The sequence below is a fragment of the Acanthochromis polyacanthus genome, chromosome 15, assembly GCF_021347895.1.
Source record: "Acanthochromis polyacanthus isolate Apoly-LR-REF ecotype Palm Island chromosome 15, KAUST_Apoly_ChrSc, whole genome shotgun sequence".
Lineage (NCBI taxonomy): Eukaryota > Metazoa > Chordata > Actinopteri > Pomacentridae > Acanthochromis > Acanthochromis polyacanthus.
In genome coordinates, this window is record NC_067127.1 from 6,973,061 (window position 1) to 6,989,223 (window position 16,163).

The window sequence follows — 16,163 nt, forward strand, 5'->3', positions numbered from 1 at the left end:
TATCTCGACCAATGAGATCGAAATCCACCAGGCAGTGCATTGTGGGTATCCAAACAAATATATATACAAACGTCAAATTAAAACTTGTAATAATAGTTTCGTTAAAACCGGTAAGTGTATTGGAAAGATAACGTAGCTTTCCTAATAACATATAAAACTATGTAGTGCTAGTGGTGCCATGAGTGAAACTAGTTCTTCAGTTCCGTGTTTATAAAGTGACGTCAGCATCTCAGTCAGATGTGTTGTATGAAAGGAGAGAAGGTTAGCACTCCCCTTGACAAGGATGGAATTGGCCCTTGTGGCCTGCAACACACATACGGTTAAGGCACTGTCACCTACTTCGTGACATCTCTAACCATGTTTTTCATTCATTTAACTTTCCACAATTTGCCTCACTACTTAACTGCATTTCTACATATCTCACATTGTGTGTCATGTTTTCACCATGCAGCTTTACAGCTCTTCCTGATCAGTCAACAAAATGCAACACTGTTCTTTTACAGCTCTTTGCATATATAAATAATAATCACTTTATTCTTTTTGCTTGCACTCATTGTGGTTGCACTATTCTGTTCTTGGAAAAATGATGACAATCATTTTTGCTTGCTCTTTTACTATTATTACGTACATTTTAATAATAATATATAATAAAATTATATAGGGCATTTTATTATATATAATAAAATGTTATATATCTATATATCTATCTATCTATATATATATATATATATATGATTTCTATTAGTATATTTGTTTAAAACATGTTACAGCGGGTACTGGAGGCTCAGATGCAGGAAATGAACAAGTAGACAGATTTGCAACAACAAATTTATTCACAGAACCAGGAAGAATACAGAACTACAACTGGAACCGGAACTAGCTGTACAACTCCGGGTGAACTCAGGGAACCAACGTAGGAGCCTCTAGCGGCAGGGAAGACTAATAACAAAACAAACCGAAAAGCTAAAGTTAGCCCACTGTTGGTAACACCAAGGCAGGAGAACAAAATAACAAGAGAAATCTAACTAACAAAAACTAAGCAACCAGAACTCTGCACTAAAACTCAAAAACTCAACCCAAATTGCTCAACGCAGCTGCTATGCTGTGTCATGTGACCTGTGACCTGAAGTGGGAGATGAACATCACCTCCATAACCAAGAAGGCACAGCAGAGGATGTACTACTTGGCAATAAAACTGATTCTGATTCTGCTAACCTAGGGAGCTTAGTATAACCTGCGTCTGATGACACCAGGGCTGGGGGACATTGCTGCCTCTAGGGGGCCTGACAACAGATGATTTTCCTTGACCCAGCGGAATCCACGGAGGACCAGGAGCAGACCAAGGAGCCGGAGGAGTCAGGTAACCAAAAGCAACGTCCAGCATCAGACGACGACTGACAACCATTCTTATAGGACGCCAGGACCTGATTAGCTGGCCTCCACCTGCACATGATCTGCTGAAGACAGATGACACACACCTGGACTCCTCATCAGCACAGTACACACCTGCAAAGAGAGAGAGAGCCCTGCCACAGAAAACTGCCATAAAAGTCTATGAAAATTCCCATAAAATAAAATAAAAAAAAATACTGGAAAATTCTCATAAAATTGACCAAAAATTGCCATAAAATTCCCAGAAAATTGCCATAAAATCTCCTTGAAATTAACAGAAAATTGCCATAAAATCCCCAGAAAATTGCCATAAAATTTCCAGAAAATTCCCAGAAATTTGCCAGAAAATTGCATACATTTTTTGGGAAAATTCCCATAAAATAAAAATTTCAGTTTTGCTATTTTGTTAACATATCTATATGGTGTTTTTCAAAATACGCTAAAAGACATATCATGAGCATAATAAAACGTAAACATGGCCAAGCATTTCCACCTTGAAACTGTGGCATAGGCTGCCAACAATAGTCTCAAAAATATGGACTCAGTCTGTCAGGGTTTCATACATAACCATCATAAGGAATCAGTCCTGTCAAGTTGTTATTCCTTCTCAGAATTTGTTTCTAATTCGAACATGTATGGCTGAATTGTTCCAAAATTGCAACTTGCCACTGTAGTGTTGCATTGCATGAAACCAATAAATATATAGATATTATGCCAATAGATCTCAAATAGATTTGAGGCACCCATCTCCTGCCACAAGCTAATAAGCTTATCTCCATTTACATGACGTGACATGACACACTTTCAGACGTACAGCTCGCAATTATGCTCAAGTGGCAAATGAGGCACAACAACTGCAATACATTCAAAAGCTATTGACTAATTCATGTTTTATCACAATCAATAATTTACCAGTAGGCACTTGGCGAAGATCGCGTTGCCTCATTTGTGTCAAAGTTGTAGGAAAACCAGTGAGGAGAAGATGATAAATGGCCGAGCGGAGCGAGACCTCTGTATCCTTTTACCACATTACAACTGCTACTGTCAGAGCAACAGCGTTAGAGCAGTAATGTAAACCTCCTGCTGGTGAACTCTTCACTTTGCAACGTGAGATGCTCATTTAGTGTTGGCAGTTTATCTGCCTATCTATGCTATATCCTTTATAGGAACTAGGCCTATGTATGATGTGCTTTTTGGAGAATCAATAAGATTTTAAAATGCTATTGTGACATATTTCAACAGAGCATGTGCACCTGCTATTTCTTGCACATGTGAGCACAGTTTGGACACTAGATGGTGCAAATGCCTCAGTGGTGAAACAGGCTTCTCTCATTCTCCTTTATGCTCTTTTGAGACACAAGTGCTCCACCTGACACAAGACTCAAACCTAAATACAGGCTAGTATTGCTCATAAGTTCATGTATCTTTTATTTTCCTCATTACGATTACACAAAACACGCCTGTAATTGTGTACAGCTCATTGTACAGCCCGTCTGTGTCAGCTTCCAGTCCCAGGATCAGCAGAAGACGTGACAGTCGACCTCCTCAGTTGAACCATGACCACCGGAGCAGCCAATTACATCACCTTCTAACAGCCTGTCCACACTAATGTTATTTTATTGCAATTTAATTATGCTCAGGTTTCCAGCGGGGCCTGATCCTGTTGAATAATTTACACACGGCCACAATGATTTGTCGGCAGGAAAAGACAAAGCGCTCACTTCTCGGTGCTCTCATTTGTTTCAGGAGTTTTGTTTTTAATTCCTGCCGTATGAATTATTGAAACAATGAACTGACATATTTTCTTAAGAAGCATTTCCTGATGTTAGAAGCAATGTGGCATTTTAATTAAAATACTATACTGGGTAACACTTCATTTTGCATGTTCACTTCATGTTACATTAAGCTGTTTTGTTAAAGGGTTTATTTCTGGCTTTTTTAAAAGGATAATTCGGTTTTGTCATGTAGAAAACTGTTATTGTCTGGTGTAACATAAATACACAATATTTAATGTATTCTAAATCAAACGTGCCACTCCAGCGTTTCTATTTTGACACAATTACTCATATACTTAACATTTTCTAAAGGCCTGACTTGAACTCCAAACCTTTACAAGACTTATCTAAATTATATGAGTGAGTTTGAATGTACTCACTGCCACATGCAGAATGGGCTCCGGGATAACACCTGCCTTTGAGAAGGTTGCAGTGTTATCCACTTGCTCTGATTCAGATTTAAAAGCCCTGAATGAAAAGGTTCCCTTCTCCTCTTAACCGCTTGATTTACAGGCTGTTTGCGGTTTAACGCCACACAAGACAATTCATTTGCTCTTCCCTCCCTGAAAGAAATTGGAATTTAATTTAGTGAAGGTCTTAAGCAGTTTTTTAAGACTTGGTGTCATTTGTTGGGCTTGTGTAAAAGCTGCATTAGAGATCACCCTTCTGGAAAAGCTTTTTAATCCCAGACAAGTGCAGCCATAGTAACGGTAGACAGGAACCTCTTGGAGCCAGAAAGGTGAAGGGGGACTTTGACGAGATTTATTCTTCTTCGACTGAGACTGTTTCTTTCTTGAGGTCTGCTGCTCCACGTGGAGCATTTGAAAAAGAACTGAGAGGTGGGGGATAGGATAAAGGAGGTATATATTAAGCTTTTCTTTCCTCTCACCACTTAATTTCCTTGCAGGCGTGCCTTGCACCGTTGTAATGAATGTAATTGCCGCCTTTGATGAGAATGCTATTATCTGGATCACACTTTACATGGGCAAACAAGACTGCCCCTCCCTCCACGTCCACCTCCCATTTAACTCGGCAGTGAGACCCCCCAATTATGCAGGGAACAAGTGGCTTTTCATAAAACCAGCGTGTCGCTCTTGATTGGTGAGGCTTGGAGCCGGCTACATGTGGACAAAGGATAGATTAGATGTGATATAGGCACACCAAAAACCCCATTTCCTTGATTAATTTCCTGCATGCCTCACGGAAAGGTCCCACTCTCTGCGCGCTGAATTCTATCTCTCCTTTAAAGACAAACTTTCATCTTTTGATAGATGTGGCAACTCAATGGACAGACAGACATTTTATTGACCTAAGTTTGACCACAGCTGCCTGGGTTTGAGCAGGGAATGGGAACAAAAAGAGAAATGTTTCACTTCGGCGTGGGAGGATGGGCTTATTTTTCTTACAAACTCAAAATCTTTGTGGTCCTACAATATTTTCACTCTCAGCCAGGATCAACTCACTTTTCACGTTGATCTTTTTGTGCTTTAACGTCATCACACACACGAGTTGGGTTGTGTTCGCTCATTCTTTCTCTCTCTGTCACACACCCACACAGGGACACACAGAGGCACGCTAAACACCCATTTGATAATAGTGGCGAACAGATATGATGGGACTTTATGAGGCGATGCGCGATAAAGCTGCTGTCACCTCAGGAAGTCTAAGTGTGTTCTTCTTACTGCCTTATTACCGTATTAAAGCACGAGTCTGCGAATTCACTCACACCTCAGCCAACCCTCCGTGATCCTGTCCAATATTCCAGCAGGCTGAAATATCGAGAACAATCAAATAGACTGTCACAAGTGACAAATTATACTATTACTTCTCAAAGATTGTCATCCCTGAAATGTATTCATAGCCATTTCTTCTTTATCGGTGAGTGATTATTCCTCTAAGCAAGCAATTCCCCAGTGATAAATTGGTAATCAATTCATTTGACTATTATGCTTTGAGAATGGCTGCAAGGGATCAGCAGCAGTGGTCACTCTCATCCACTTGCATATGTATCCAACACTAACTCATGGTGTTGCTGGGCCTGATGGATGCCAGCCGCCCGCCCACCTGACTCTTAAAGGTTTATACCATCAGAAACAGGTTGCCATCCGGACCCCGTCACGACAGAGGAGGAATTGGCCAATATTTTTGACTGAAGTGGCATTTTAGCAGTATTTATTTGATGGTCCCACTACCAAAACCATGGGCCACAAATAAAGAAGATGGTATAATAGCTTTTGACTGGTCAGCTAGCTCCCAACTTGAAATGAAGTGTCCAGTTGTGAGTTATCGTGGCCAAACGTCATTTGTACAGCCTGAAAAGTGGGGACATTTTTCTAGCCTGTCACTCTCTGGCTATAGCTCATTGTCCTGAATGATGCCTCTGAACGCACAGTTGCTCTAATATGAGCATTTTACTCGTGCTGCAAGAAGGCTGGTAATGGATTAGCCTGTCCACGGGACGATAATATAGTGCATCCACCGGCACATCCTTAAACACCAATGGATAACACGTAGAGCATCAACTAACCGAACGGCTGCCTGCTCACATTTAGCAGCGATCTTAGAAATCATCGTCTTATGTCGAACTCAAACAAAACAGAACAATCTCTAAGTTACAGCTGCAAATAATAATTTGCTTTAGTGATATTGGGGTATAAATTAAGCAGCTGGTGTATAAAATGTACAAAAATTGTTTAAAATCTTTCATATATCTTGAGTTTCACATTGCTTCTGTCAGCTGACGAGCTGTGCAAGATATTTAGTGTACCGTCACAGACATGCAGAAAATCCTGCATGTTTGCCAATTTTACTCAATCAAAATATCATCTGATTAAATTTCTCTCACTTGACTGATCAGTTAATTGACCAATCATTTCAGATCCGCCTTTTCAGTTCAGTTTAGTGCAGCAGAAACAACTCTTTATAACGTCAATGTAAAGTACGTTCTTGACATAATTTAAAATACAGTTGATGTCCCATTTTTTTCTTGGATTTGTTGTGTTGTAACAATGCTTTATGTCTCATTTGAGGCAGTTTTAATTGCTTTATTGTTGAAATGCGCTGCAGAATATGAATAAACTTCCCTTACTTTGCTATAATTAGAACAGTTTAATTCCCATCTTGTTAAAAAACAAAAGTATTTTCATGATTTTGAACTGCACGCTTTAAAAACAAATAAGATCAGTAACAACAACAAGCTATCACAGCAGTTTGTATCAGTGTTTTTCAGTTATGATAGCTTCTAATGTAGTTATGCTTAAACTAATTTTGGTGAAACAGCAGAACTAGTTGTTCCTATAGTCTAACTATTTTAAACAACCATTTACTTAATTTTTGCAGCATAAACATACGTTTTTAAGTTTTTATTGGCTTAAAATACCAAACTTAAGGTGAAGAAATATTATCAGGGCAATTTAATCAATTTACCACAGATTTAATCAGCTAACAGAAGTTTCTGTTTCAATTGCACACATTATTAGGTTGATGCAACATTATTATGTCAATCCATTCCATAAAAATGTTGATTGCAACTTTAAAGTTATATCTAAATCAATAAATTTGTTTTAAAAAAATACAACCATGTATTTAATTAAGTGTTGGCACGAGGTTAATTGAATTGCTTTTTGCATGGAGCAGCAGACCTCCAAAGTAATAAAGTGTTCCCCTTCTATTTGTATGCAAGAAAACCTTTTAAAAAGTTCTAAATAAACTCTGAATATTTTATAGGGACTTTTACAAAGCATTTATTTCGTTACGAATTTGGACCTTTATTAATATCCTAATGCATTAACATTATTAAGAAAAGAGAGGCCAGTTTTCCTTAATCTGATCACTTGGAGTGGCTATTGAGTCTGAGTGGTCTGAATTGGACAGTCGTGCTAATGTGAGGGAAGTTTTAGATTAATGATGCTTCTGCCCTTTGAGGATATTGATCAAACACAATCTGGCCAGGAACGATTTCCCATGCTCCCCTGCTGTAATATTAATAATGTATCAACATCATGAACAAAACTGGTCGCAGCATTCCTTTTGGCGCCTACAGGATAAAAAACACTCAAAGCTCCAAGAAATGTAAGGGGCGCCTTAAATGATCTGTTGGGTTTTTATCTCTGTATGGATCTGCTGGAGTGGCTATTGAGTCTGCGTGGTGGAGTGGTCTGAAATGGACAGAACTAATGTGAGGGATGGTTCAGATTAATGAGGCTTCAGTCCTTCTAAAGGGAAACTCTGAATATTCTTTAAAGTTTTACTAATGTTATTGCAATGAATTACAAAGCATTTCTGCAGTCAAGAATAAAAACAAATGCTGGATGGCTTATTTTTATCACAGCCTACTGTTAGGAAAGTGTAATTCCCCTTAGCAAATTGAAATCTGGGTTGATAAAGTAATATTATATTTGGTACAGAATAACCAATTCATACGAGATCTTCAAACAACATTTAAATATAAATAAACTGCAACAGCAAACAGAATACAAACCTCATAAAGCAACAGTTAACTTTAACAATATTGACAACTGTATTTTGTTATTTTCAGCAAACAATGATGATAGTGTTTTGTATACAAGAACACATTTTTCTTACTTAAATATTACTTAAAGAAAAAAGAGGCAATGACGCAGTATTCTCACATCCATGAGAAAAATCCATGTTTTGAGTTTACAGCCTAATGACATTGACAAAAACTATAACAGATCAAGTAGAGCCAGCATAAACATTTATTGGAGGAAAATTAGCCAATTTCAGGGTAATTCTGCTGTAGTTGTAATTTACAGTTGGGTAATCAGTAAAGAACTCTGTGTAAGAGGGTAGGCACCATTTTTACTCACTTCCTGTTATTTCAGGGGAGTAAAAATGACCTTAGGTCCATTACATCTGATAGCGTTCAGCATTACAAAAAGTGTAACATAATGAGCTCTATCAATAGATTTACAATTATTGATTAAACCAACGCTCCCCTGCTGTTCTCTTTGTTCTTTTCTGTCACTAACAGTACTGACATTAGCCAGAGGCCATCGCTGCAGATACAGTTGGGTTGTTATGTAGAGTCAATCTGCAACACAGGCGGGTTATTTTAGTTTGACAACAGCATCGACATCGGCACGCTGTGGTGTTATGCATTGTATCCAGCTCTGATCTGTGAGTGCATTTAGCTGCACTGCAAGAAATCTTTACAACAGTTTTTTTTTCTATTGCTCTGAAATTCAACGGTCTGAATTTAGATTAAATGGTCAACCACAGTGGTGACATCATTTCATCCATTTCCATCTATTCCTTCAAGCAAAGCAAACATCTTTTTGTGGCACTTATGAAGAAATGTGTTGCAAGATGGAATATGCCACATTGGTAATACAGCGCCCTCCTTAACCTGGTTAAGATGTGTTGAAAGCCTTAAAATGAATTCAATTTTTATTGCAGAAGCATACTCTCACACTGAAAAATGTTGAAAAATGCATTATAGGACAAGATTAGGTGCTCTTTTGTTGGCAAAAGGGGTTAAAAGAATTGTTTCTTAATGTGTGATTTTTTTCCCCACTGAATAAATGCACTTGAATTAAAGGTTGGATTTTCCTCTTTTTTTCATTGTGGTCCTATATTATTTAGAAAAAAAAACTGAATTTATTAGAAGCTAAAGAACACATCTTAACCAGGGGTGCCAATAATTATGGAGGGCGCTGTATGTGCCGTATTTCTAACATGAAGGAAACTGCACTTGGAGCAACAAGAATAATTCTAACAATAGCGCTGAGCTTTTTCAGTGTGTGAGAATACACACTTCCAGTCAAAAGTGTGCATTTTAAACTGCCAAGGAAGCTGATCGACATTTATCACTAACAGATTATGAAGGGCCATTTGGGTATTACATCATTCACTTGTACAGATATGCATATCAATAGTGTTAACAAATGTTACAGAGAGGAGTTTTAAGCTTCAACTCCAGAAACCACACCAGCCTCAGTTCAAAGCTCCAGAAGCTGCACCCCGCCGTGCCTCCATCGCCGGCCCTCCTGCAGGCATCGTTAGCCAGACGATGATGGGAGCTACCTCAGCCGTAATGGGAGGGTTGACTGACCCCTGACCCTGTATTGATCCACTGGCTGTGTCCAGCTGGGCCTCCCCAAATCCAGTCAGCTGGAGAGGTGTTTAAAACCTAACATCCCAGCTCCCATCCACTCCACTACACACTCATTAATTACATCATTTACCTGTGACAGTGACAAACCTGCCCGGCCACGCCGCAGTTTATTAAGGTCACTGTATAAAGCCCAGGCCAAAGCCAGATCAAAAGTGTGTGTGTGTGTGTGTGTGTGTGTGTGTGGGTGTGTGTGTGTGTGTGTGTGTGTGTGTGTGTGTGTGTGTGTTCAATGAGGAGTGAAAGACCCCATCTCATACAGTATGAGGATTGTGAGGATTATGAGTATAGATGCATGCTGCGAGGGGAGTGTGACTGCTTTGTCCTAGCCCTGTCGAGCTCCTTAGCGGAGAGCTTTATTTTGATTTATTTGATATGTTGAAAGACAAAGATTACCAATTTTCTTGTACAGACAAGAATATGAGTATAGATTCCAGGAACACGGGGGGGGGGGGGGGGGGGACCACAAACAAAACACCCCTGCAAAGTTTATCATTGTAGTCCTTGTAAAACACCGTGCTAGCAGCCACATTTGACATGTTGTTGGACCAAATATAAAATCTTGCAGATTTAAGGCCACTTTCTTTTTATGTCTTTTCTGCTTTTACTTTCAAAGCCAATTTGCTGACTCAGTACTTCTCCAGTCTTTGTTGTCTTTGCAGCTCGCGAGCAGCTGGATGTTTGTGCGCCATTCATTCCTCAACTTTTGCTGCCGCCTTTGCATTGCCCCTTATTTCTGCAGGTGTCTCCAGTTCTATATCCGCCTAAAATCACCCCCTTCCTCCCCCTTCTCTCACCCCCTCTATCGCTTCACCTCTTTCAGTATCCCCCTCTTTCCTTTTTCTCTTTACTGCAGTCCCCCGCACACTAAAAGACTATTGGTTTCCTCTTGCCATACCTTTCCCACTACACACTGGTATTTCAATCTCGACTCAATCGAGAAGGCTGACCTGCAGACATAAAGAATTGGCTTTAAGGCTTTCAAAATGGAACTAAATCTGCTGCAGGTCACACTGGGGGAAAATAAGCGGCAAATGTAAGTAAGCATGAAATAGTTTTTCATAAATAATCCAAATGACAGCAGGCTTTCTAATGGTGCCATGGGGCTGTAAAAGAATATGTTGCCAATTTCTCCCCTATTAAAGTGAAATAGAAAGCCAAATACATAACGGTGCTGACGGAAAAGTTGCATACTTGGGCCCGCTGGAGTGGAGATTGAGGACACAGTTGGGTATTAGAGGTAGTTGTAGTTGGAGGTGAGGTGGCGGAGTGATTGCTAGCCTTACAGTCAAGGTCTTTCCACTGTAGGGAAAAAGAATGCCCCTCCTTCACATCAAATCAATTGGTCAATAACTGCCCTCTTTTTCTGCGTGCGCACAGGTAGGCAGCTCTCATTCGTCCTGACGCAATGTTGATTTGATTTGCACTTATGTTTTTACAAATAATCAATGTTCCATTTTGACTAATACAAAGCCCAGTGACCGTGTACATTGTAGAGAGAGATTAAAAAAACAAACAAACAGAGAAAACAAGGAAAGAAGAAAGAGGTATTAATAGAAATGTCACTGACAGGAAAGATAAATGTCAGGATGCCTGGACAAAAGCCGAAAATAGCCCAGAATCAGCTTTATGGTTATACAAATCCCTTTAGGTAAAAAGTGATGGAGGAAGCGCCAGGTTGCTGCATTACAAAAAATATTCTGTATGTAAATTGTGAAAATGCAGGTCAGAATTATTAGCAAAATCTAGAAAGAAAATATAAAGCAAATAACATTTCTAGCATGTGCTTACTGTTGGTGGTCATATAATACGTCCGTGATGCATTCACTGACATATTATGTGTTCGATTTAATTGCAGCTAATCTACAATATTTTGTTTAGGTATTTCAATTTACAACAAAGCAGCTTATTTCATAAGATCATATTTTTCATGTAAAATGTCTATTTGTAGTGTAGCAGCTAATGCTGTTGTGGAAATGTGTGATTTCTACCAAAGAATTTGATCAAATTTTAATTACCTTAATGTAAATGCTTGTTCTTCCCTCTGAATAAGGGTTCATGACTTTAAAAACTTAAAAGCAGTCATGAATGAAAAAACAATGTGACATCTCACCTACAAAGCATTTGACTGGACTGTATTTATTAATCAGCTATGTGAGGCTACTCTTTGTTTGTGTGTCTTTGTGTGTGTGTCTGAGAGAGAGCAAGTGATTTGAAGTCCCCCTGAGTCAGACTCTGTTATTTATTGCTATTAAATGGTTAATTTTCCTGGGTGCCCCGAGGACTTTGGGGTGCGTTAAGATGTGAGGAAGATAGAGTTGTCAAGGGTTGGTGTGAATGTTTGATGTATTAAGAGAGCGATTTTGAGAGAGACCCATTAGGGATTTGTGCTGGTCCTTCATGGGTTCCATTTTTACTTAGCGAGAGGAAAAATGATGATGTGACTCAGATGATTTTTGTTTGGGGAGTGTTTGATGCTGTTGCGTGTATTTTTTGCAGAATCACTGAGTTAAAAGAAAGAATGGACAATAAGACAGATGCAGGATGAGTCTATTCCTGCTCTAATTATCTCAAATATTCCTTTTTCAACTCACTGCAAGTACTAGTAAGTACCATGATAAATCAATCATACCCAGGAGGGAACATTTTTACTACTAAGGTGTCTTATACGATACATTACATGCCTTGACCGTTACATCCATATTGTACGTGATGCTGAACATTTCATTCCAAACCAAGGGGTATAAATGCATCGCTATAACAACTTCCACTCTTCTGGAAAAGCTTTCTACAACATTTTTCAACCTGGCTGCAGGAGTTTGTTCTCATTCACCCACAAGAGTGGTGGGTGACAAGGACTGACTCATAGTCCGTGATCCAGCTCATCCCGATGTTGTTGAATAGGGTTGCGGTCAGGAGGCACCGTCATGTTCAGACATGGCAGGGTTTTCATCAAACTGCTGCAGCAAATTTGGCTTTATATCAAAAGATGATGGTGTACATGCACTTTTGTCTATACATGTTCAACTAAATACATGAATATATAAAAATACACCTACATTGAAGGCACAATCAGTTTGAATGCATGACGACGATGAGAAACCACATTAAACCGCCAGCAGATGAGGAGAAAAACATCAATTATCTCACTATAATGATATTTTTCGAGAGGCGGGACGTATTAGGCAGCAAGTCAATAGTCAGTGCTTGAAGTTTATGTGTTAAAAATTGGAAAAATGGGCAAATACATGTGATTGTACAATACTGAAAGGGGCTAAATTGTGCTGGTTGGGTAACTGGGTCAGAAATTCTCCAAAACCGCTGGTCTTATTTGGTGTTTCTGACATCCGGTGGTTAAAACCTACTAACAGTGGTCTAAGGAAGGGCATTGGGCAATCATTGAGTAGTAGGGTAATGGCCATCCAAAGCTAACTGATGTTTGGGGAGCACATATTGCACTGCAGCTTGCTTTGTCAAGGGCTGCATAGTCTCAGACCGGCAAGTATTGACCCCTTACCAATGCTCCAAGCACCTACAATGGACAAGTAAGTGTCAGAATCGGACCACTGACATTATGAGGACGGCCGGGTGCAAGAAGGAATGAAGCAGGATGAACTAAGCTGGCAAAAGCTTCTGTGATATTGTCTCTGGGCAATATTCTGAAAAAGACTTTCATGTGGATGTTTGACTTGTACCTAAACTTAAGCATGGTTGCTGATTCCATACACAGTTTAATTGTAATGGTATTCCCTGGTAGTAACCTCTTGCTAAGCCTGCTAAAAGTGCAAAAATGGTACTGCAATGGTTTGACAATCATGACTTGGCCTCCAAATTCCTCAGACATCTGTCCAACTTTAAGGATTTACTGCTAAAGTCTTGGACTATGACATTCAAGGACACCTTCAGAGCTGTTTTGGCAGCACAAGGACAATGTAAACAACATGTAGGTGGTTTGAATGTTGTGGTTGACTGGTGTAACCGTGTCTGTGTGCAGTCCTCCGCTCAAATTTCCTCATATTAGTCAGTCCTGATAGCTGCTGGGGGAGGCAGAGGAGCCATACTAAGCAGCTGACAGTAATAGCACTCTTTACCACCCCATGACACAAGAGAGGGAGAGAAGAGAGCAAACAAACACCAATTACTGTCTGTCATGAAGAAAAGGGGGGCAGGCAATCATGTTTGGCTGCTCTTTGTGGCTGTGAGCTCCTTGATACGTTCACAGACCAAACAAGAGGGTCAGCAAAGTTGTGTCTACAGGGAGGACGTGAATGTTTGTGTCAAGTAGGAAGAGGTGTTTTTCGTTCTTTGACCTGGAGATTCTTGTTGAGTTTAATCATCTTGTGCCTGTTTGCTCATTTTCTCTGCTATCCTCTTTGGTTCTGGAGCATCCATCGCTCCTATGTGTCAGACAGCTGATGGAAAAGCAGCAACAAAGAGGCAGTTAAAGCGCTATTAGTTTTGATTGGTTACTAATGGGCTCTTATTCATTACCCAATTTATTGATCCATCAGTAATCGATTTCGGCTCATTCCTAACCCATGAGCTGAATCTCAATCTATTTTCGGATGTGTCCGGGAGAAGACAAAATGGACCCACGCCCTGCACATATGTAACTCTAACGAGAAGATCTGGTGACTCTTTAACGTGGACTTCTGTCACATTACACTGGAGCGTACACGTCAGTTACGTGTGCTGTGTATGTTCTGGGCCAGCGGCTTCATGGGACCGTCTGAGAGACTGTCAGACTTCTCCGGCCTGTGGATGCACCCTGTCTGTGGTTCTGGCCTCACTCAAGTCGGTTCCTCCAGTCTGCTAGTGGAGGTCTAGGGTAACACTTTCTCATCCCTCTCAGGATCACATCCTTGATACCAACAGCTCCTCAATTATGCAGTGACACGGACAGATCAGCTGTCTCCATGAAGGGGGACAAGATAATATAGTGACACTGAGTGTGCATGACACAAGTTCTCTGGGTCAAGGCTCTGGGTTCGTAGCCAAGCTCTTTAGAAGACAGTGCAGCAGTTAACCTTATTTGAATGTGTCAGAGTCGAGGCAGGTGTTTTTAGTTTGGTTGCCATTTTAAATAGTTCAATTAAACAGTTCTGTTCCAAGATTTGTAGCCAGTTTGTTCACTTATGTGAGTTATATGATCATGTCGATGTTCAGACACACTGTGGCACACACTGCTAACAGTAACAAAGTGAATAATCGCTTCTGATTGTTTCAGTTCAGTCATGGGTTATTCCATCTCAAATTATCAGGAGCCTTCTGCTGGATCTTCTCTGATTTGCCTGAAGCTTTCAAATCATGAAATATGGCTTCTTAAAATAGCATCAGTGAAATTTGAGACTGATATGTAAATTATTTTCCAGGATACATATACATTTAAAGTTTTGCGTTTCAATTCATTTTCAGTCCATTTTATTTCTCGCACATTTGAAAATTTGAGGCTACGTTTGTCTGACAATATCTCAGAAACTATTAAAGATAAAAGCCTGAAATTTTCACTGTTATTTCCCACAATGCCATTGATACAGAGTATATATTATGGGACATGTACAATGCTTAATAAGGGCAAGTCTTAAAGTTTTGGGGTCTGAAAATTATAACAACGCTCATATTGTCAAAAGTAAAATGAACCATTTTGATGCTCCTTTAAGTTTGTTTTTTTTTAAACATGTTTTCTTTTGTGGTACAGCCTGTCATACCTGCTCAGTCGGTTATGAAAATTCAAAATCAATGGTATTACTTATCTTGGATGTGGCAATTACTTTTATTTATTTTGATTTTATTTATATATTAAGCTACTTTTACAGGCAACATGTAATTTTTCTTTTAAAATGTGATTTTACTGGATATTATCTGTAAATAACAAAAGAAAAACAGAAAATCTGCAAATAATAATTTATAAAATTATTTACTATTTTAGAGTCCTCAGTATACATAATTTTTCTTTCAAAAAACAGCAAATATCTGTAAAAAAAACTTGCCATTTTTTGCTATTTAAAGACAGTAAAAATATAGCCTCATTTTAGAATTGAACACTGTAAAAAATCAATTATCTTTTATAAAGATAGAGATCTCTGTTTTTCTGTTAAAATATAATTAATAATTTTCCTGGGAGTTTTGTTTTAGTAATTGCCTGTAACTTCGCAAAATAAGGAAAAGTGCAAAATAACAAAAAACTACTGTTACATTTTTCATTTTCTTCAGTGTAGCCATTTCCTGCAGTCTAAACTGGTGGCATAAAAATGATTCCCACTGAATTATGAGCCCCCACAAAATGGTTAATTGGCATTTTTACATTTGAAATCATTTTTGTAAACAGTTCTAATATTATATGTGACCTATAAAGATGCTTTTTACCTTTGGACTGCCCCAGATTAGCCGTCTGCTCCTGTTTCCAGCCTTCATGCTAAGTTAGCCTATCAGTACATTTCCCAAAATGTCATAATAATCCTTAAATATTTTTGCTAACGAGTGTGCATCTGTCAATTATGTGATTAATAAGATATGAAACAAACAAGTTCCCTTTTTTTAAACTACATTCTTGGTTGAATGGGTCGCCAGGGTCACATTTAGATATTGTTAAGTGGCTTTGAATAGCTCCCTTGATTTCACAGTTCCAAATGACCCGCGATAATCAGGTCATTAAAATGAGCCCATTCTCCACATCTGACACACTTCCACTCCCGCCTCATCTGAATAACAAATCAGCTCCAGTGTGCTTTCTCAAACAGAAAGTAGGAAAGAAAAGGGTGGAAAAGATGGAAAACCGACTTTGTCTTTATTTCCAGGTTAACCTTATCTCTACATTCAGAAGTGAAGATGGTAAGTAAGCTAGAGGGGGGAAAAGGTCTTGT

At 39.1% G+C, this 16,163-nt stretch overlaps 1 non-coding gene across 1 annotated transcript; it reads left to right on the forward strand.

Annotated features, from left to right (window-relative positions):
• The first annotated feature begins 239 nt into the window (after positions 1 to 239).
• LOC127537640 (U6atac minor spliceosomal RNA) lies at positions 240 to 367 on the forward strand. The gene has a single exon (XR_007947421.1). It is a non-coding gene; the product is annotated as a U6atac minor spliceosomal RNA (small nuclear RNA).
• The last annotated feature ends 15,796 nt before the right edge of the window (positions 368 to 16,163 follow it).